A 5,716-nucleotide genomic window follows, 5' to 3' on the forward strand; every position below is an offset into this window, starting at 1 on the left:
ATGGTCTGCTTGCAGGACTTCCAAGAAACAGCGCCACCACGAAGTGTAAAAACATAAGCACTTGTGGCCTTAATCTCATTAGCATCAAATATCTAGTTTGAGTCACTATAACCCTCCAGTACCCTTGGATACCCGGTGTAGTGAATCCCATAGCTCGCGATGCCTTTCAAATAGCACATAACTCTCTCAAGCGCATGCCAATGATCATCTCCCGGTTTTGACACAAACCGACTCAGCTTGCTAACAGCAAACGAGATGTTAGGCCTCGTGGCACTCGCCAAATACATAAGCGAGCCAATAATATGAGAATACCTCAGTTGATCTCTAGCAATCCGTCGATTCTTTCGATGCAACACGCTAGCATCATATGGAGTTGGAGAAGGTGTGCAATCGCTATACCCAAAACGACTCAAGACCTTTTCCACATAGTGAGACTGAAGCAGTGTGATCCCACCATTCTCATCTCTCAACAGCTTGATGTTTAAGATAACATCAGCTACTCCAAGATCCTTCATCTCAAAACAGTGAGATAAGAAATCCTTAACCTCCTTTATTAAATCAAGTTTGGTTCCAAAGATCAATATGTCGTTGACATACAGACAAAGAATAACTCCTTCGCCCCCACCATAGCGATAGCCCACGCACTTGTCACCATCGTTTACTACAAAGCCGGCAGCAGTTAATGTTCTTTCAAACTACTCATGCCACTCTTTAGGAGCTTGTTTAAGGCCATATAAAGACTTTAATAACTTGCACACCTTTCCTTCCTAACTAGCTACTACAAAACCATCTGGCTGATCCATGTAAATTTCCTCTTTCAACTCTCCATTGAGGAAAGCTGTCTTAACGTCCATTTGATGAACGAGTAGACCATGTGAGGCAGCAAGTGATAGTAGGACCCGAATTGTGGTCAGTCTAGCCACGGGTGAGTAAGTATCAAAGAAGTCTTCAACTTCTTTCTGGGTATAACCCTGGGCCACAAGCCGTGCCTTGTACTTTTCAATCGTACCATCAGGTCTAAGCTTCTTCTTGAACACCCACTTACATCCTACAGGTTTTCACCCATAAGGACGGTCAGTGATCTCCCAGGTTCCGTTACCTAAGATGGAATCCATCTCGCTACGTACAACTTCCTTCCAGTAGTTAGCATCAAGAGATGCACATGCTTCTGAAATAGTCCTGGGTGTGTCATCCACGAGGTACATAATGAAATCATCACCAAAGGACTTTGTAGTCCTATGTCTCTTACTCCTCACAGGAGTTCCATTGTCACCCTCAACAGGATTCTCAATGTGTTCCATCGCAATGGTGGGTTCAGGAATTACAGTGAATTCCTCACTAGATGGAGTAGGTGTCTCCTGATTTGATGAACTCGACATATCCTTCATAGGAAATATGTCCTCAAAGAAAGTTGCATCATTCGACTCCATAATCATACCAACATGCATGTCGGATACCTCAGATTTTATTATCAAAAATCTATAGCCGATGCTATGAAAAGCATAGCCAAGAAGAACACAATCCACGGTTTTTGGTCCAAACTTGCGCTTCTTGGGAATTGGTATATTGACTTTCGCCAAACAACCCCAAGTACGTAGGTAAGAGAGTTTCAACCTTTTCCTTTCACATTCCTCAAATGGAGTCATGGTCTTATGCTTTGTGGGAACTCGGTTTAGGACATGACACGCAGTCATTAGCGCCTCCCCCCACCATTCCTTGGATAGACCCAAAGTGTCTAACATGGTGTTAACCATATCAGTTAGAGTTCGGTTCTTTCTTTCGGCTACCCCATTTGACTGGGGTGAGTAGGGAGGCATCCTCTCATGGATTATACCATGTTCCGCACAAAACAGATCAAATTCATTGGAAAAATACTCTCCACCATGATCGGACCTAAGCCGTTTAATTTTTCGATCAAGTTGGTTCTCTACCTCAGCTTTATAGTTTTTGAAGAAAGCCAAAGCCTCATCTTTTGATTTCATAAGATACACATAACAATATCTAGTGGAGTCATCAATCAACGCCATGAAGTATCTCTTTCCACCTTTTGTCAACACGCCATTCATCTCACAAGTATCAGAATGTATAAGCCCTAGTGGCGCCAAGTCTGTTGCCTCTGCAGTCTTATGGGACTTGCGAGGTTGCTTAGCTTGCACACATACTTGGCACTTAGAGCCTTTGATAGTAGAGATTTTCGGAATTAAATTCATATTGGCTAGCCGAGTCATGCAACCAAAGTTAATGTGACAAAGTCGTGAATGCCAAATATCAGACTCATTGTTGTGGCAAACATTATTAATAACTTTAGTGCAAATATCTGACAAAGACAGGCGAAACAAGCCTCCGCTCTCATAGCCTTTTCCAACAAATTGTCCATACTTAGAAATTACAACTTTATTGGATTCGAAAACCAACTTAAAACCATCTCGACATAAACGGGAACCGCTAACGAGATTTTTATTGATGGACGGCACATGATGAACGTTCTTCAGACGCACGGTCTTCCCCAAAGTAAACTTCAGATCGACCATACCAACACCTCGAACGATGGCATGTGACCCGTTCCCCATCAGCACGGGAGAAGTCCCAGTGGCCTGGTAAGAAGACAACATGGAGGCATCAGCACAAACATGTACATTGGCACCGGTGTCAATTAACCAATCAGGGGTTTGGAATACTGAAAGGATGGTAGGAAAAATACCATACCCTGATTCCTTCATATCAGTATCACCGATGGCAACATTAGCGGACTTGCCGCTCTTCTCATGTTCGCGCTCCTCAAAGCGGTTAGCACACTTCGGAGCCCAGTGATTAGGATCACCGCAGACATGGCAAAGTCCCTTCCCCTTCTTATGAGAGTTCTTGAAGTTGGTAGAATGTGATGGCTTGTTCTTTGTATCAAACTTGCCTTTGCCCTAAGTTTTGTTCTTGTTGTTTTTGAACTTGTTGGGCTGGAAGTTCTTCTTCTGTACCATGTGGGCACTAGAACCTCCCTCAGCAACTCGAGAACGTGTATCCTTTGCTCTCGCCTTCTCCTCAACATCAAGAGTACCAATGAGATCCGCAACGAAAAACTCCTGTCTCTTGTGTTTCAGGGAAGTAGCAAAATTGTTCCACGAAGGTGGAAGCTTGGCAATGATGCCTCGGGCAACAAATTTGTCCGGCAACACACACTTGAAGTACTTGAGTTCTTTTGCGAGCGAATGTATCTCATGAGCATGCTGTACAACAGGGCGCTCATCAGTCATCTTGCAGTCATAGAATTGCTCCATGACGTACAACTCGCTGTCGCGTCCGAGGCACCAAACTTGGCCTCGAGCGCAGCCCACATATTCTTGGCGTTGTCAAACGACATATAGAATCTACAATGGAGTCATCAAGAACACTCAGAAGAGTGCCTTTAAAGAGGGTATTGATCTTCTTGAAAGCTTCAAGCTGTGCTGGATTAAGATCGCCCTCAGGCTGGCCCTTGGTGGCATCAGAGCAGCCCATGATCTGAAACCAGTAGACTGCTCTGGTGCGCCACCTCTTATATTGCGCCACCTTAAAGGCAGGCGGCTTTCAGATGCGCAGCAAAACCACTCGGAGTAAATTGCCTATAATCAGGTTTTTGGATTGTTGGAAAAATGAGTAAATTACTACGAGATTTAATCCGAATAAATAGGAAATAGATCATGACAGCAATAGCAGAGATTAAACTAATCATGCGAACTAGCATAGTAGATGAACAGATCACATCTAGGGCACATATACTAGAAACATGAATTCTACCACGATCTCGAACAAGAAGGATAGAATAACATACGGTGCAGTGGGTGTAGCACCGCCGGCGTTGACGTTGTCGCCCATGTCGTCGAGGATGAGGTTGCCGAGGTCGGGGAAGAAGTCGTCGCTGCCAGCAGTCGTGTGAGTGCGCTCCCCAAAAACTTGATCGCCCCTCTCCGGTACAGGATCACGAGAGGCGGGGTTCCGGAGGCCTGCTGTCCCTTCCCCGGTGCACGCCGAAAGGAGGGATGGAGAAAACTTGCTTAGCGGCGCAATGATCTGTAACGGTGGTGAGAAACCATACGAAGCGGCGGCGGCTAGGGTAGACGTCTGCCTGACTATATAGTGCGGGCCGGGTAGGTCGTGGGAGTAAACCCCACGTCCGAGTCATCACGATCCAAAAGAATCGGAAACGGTTCAGTAATTAACGCGTCCATTAATTATTAATTAATGACTCATTAATTTTTCCCAAGCAGCAAAAATATAGACAACGTCCTCGGCTCGGCTCAATCCCACAACCCGCGGCGCGGCGCGGCGCGGCGCGCGAGGAGGAGGAGCGCGCGTGTAGGTCTTCTTTTCTCATTCTCATACAAGTGGTAGAAGAGCTCACCTTATAAAGAGGTGCAACTCTCTCTCAACTTCCGGGGTGGGACTAAACTTTACTCTCACTCACTCCACTCACATGTGTGCATAAATGAGCCAAGAGAATTTCAGAATTTTAGTTGGGCTTTGGGCCAAAGGCCTACTAGCAAAATTCCAACAGACACTACTCTAATTTGTAGTAACCTCTACGAACAGATCGTTCCAAAGTTATGCTATATCAGTCACTCCTTTTATTTCCTTGTCATGGCTAATCAATCAAGAAGATATAGAATGCATAAATCATTGTCCATTTCTAGAGAGTTCAAACTGAGCTTTGGTGGCGGACAACAGAAAGAACAAACAAAATTATATTTGTCCTACTAAGTTCGTTGTGAACTTTCACTGAAATAAGGTATACATATGAAATAAGAAAGAACCTAATTTAGGTGCAATTATCTCAAAAAGATCCAAACCAATGTAACATATATATTCGCATTCAGAAATTAATCTTCCATGACACTAATCAATCTTTGGATGGCATTTTTCTTCATAACACCAATCGGTACTCCCACCATTATTTACTCTTCGCTCACTCCTGCTTCATATTCCCTCGTCTAGAATCCAGCACCTCCGTCTGAGCCTCTTGTGTATACATGTGCAAGATGGTCACGTATATACCATGATGCACATCACCGTTTGCAATGGAAGAAAGCTAAAGAGGTTAATTAAAATAACATCTTGGGAACAAATTCTATGGAGACAAGTCCATGGGTAGTGGTACTCTAGCCAGGAACCAATATTTTTTGATCTCCAATGTAGTCCTTTCATGCTTGTTATCTGGATGTCATGTGATGAAAAATAGCCATGCACCGATCATACATGTTCTATCTGTTTGAGAATGCAACAAAGGTATGTACGCACATGCAAGGGGTAGTACTCACATGAGAGCAATTTGAGAGAATCCATCAACACCTGCCTCAGTTGCTAGTTTCTGATGGCGTTGGGTAGGTTGCAGTGCGAACCAGGCTAGCGGTACTTCCTGCCCTGTGACGTCTTCGTTTCAGTTTTATCAATCCCTCAATTGGCGCCCATACCAAGAGAGAAGGGTGGGATGGTGCGATCGTAGAACATGACAAATTTTCCTATGTAGAACATGCAGAGCAATTAGGTGGTCTGTTGTTTTTACTTGCTCCTGTATTTAGTACGTGAACATGAAAGGCTAGGTTAAGTGTTGTCAGCATGAATTAACATAAAAAACTGGCGCTTAAAAGGATGTACCACTCAAGAATACAGAAACAATTTTGAAGTACAAACATAGTGGCCTATTTCCAAAGCATATGTGCCAGCAAACAGACCTGGACTTCAGCAC

Source organism: Triticum urartu, chromosome 6 (genome assembly GCF_003073215.2).
Source record: "Triticum urartu cultivar G1812 chromosome 6, Tu2.1, whole genome shotgun sequence".
Taxonomy (NCBI): domain Eukaryota; kingdom Viridiplantae; phylum Streptophyta; class Magnoliopsida; order Poales; family Poaceae; genus Triticum; species Triticum urartu.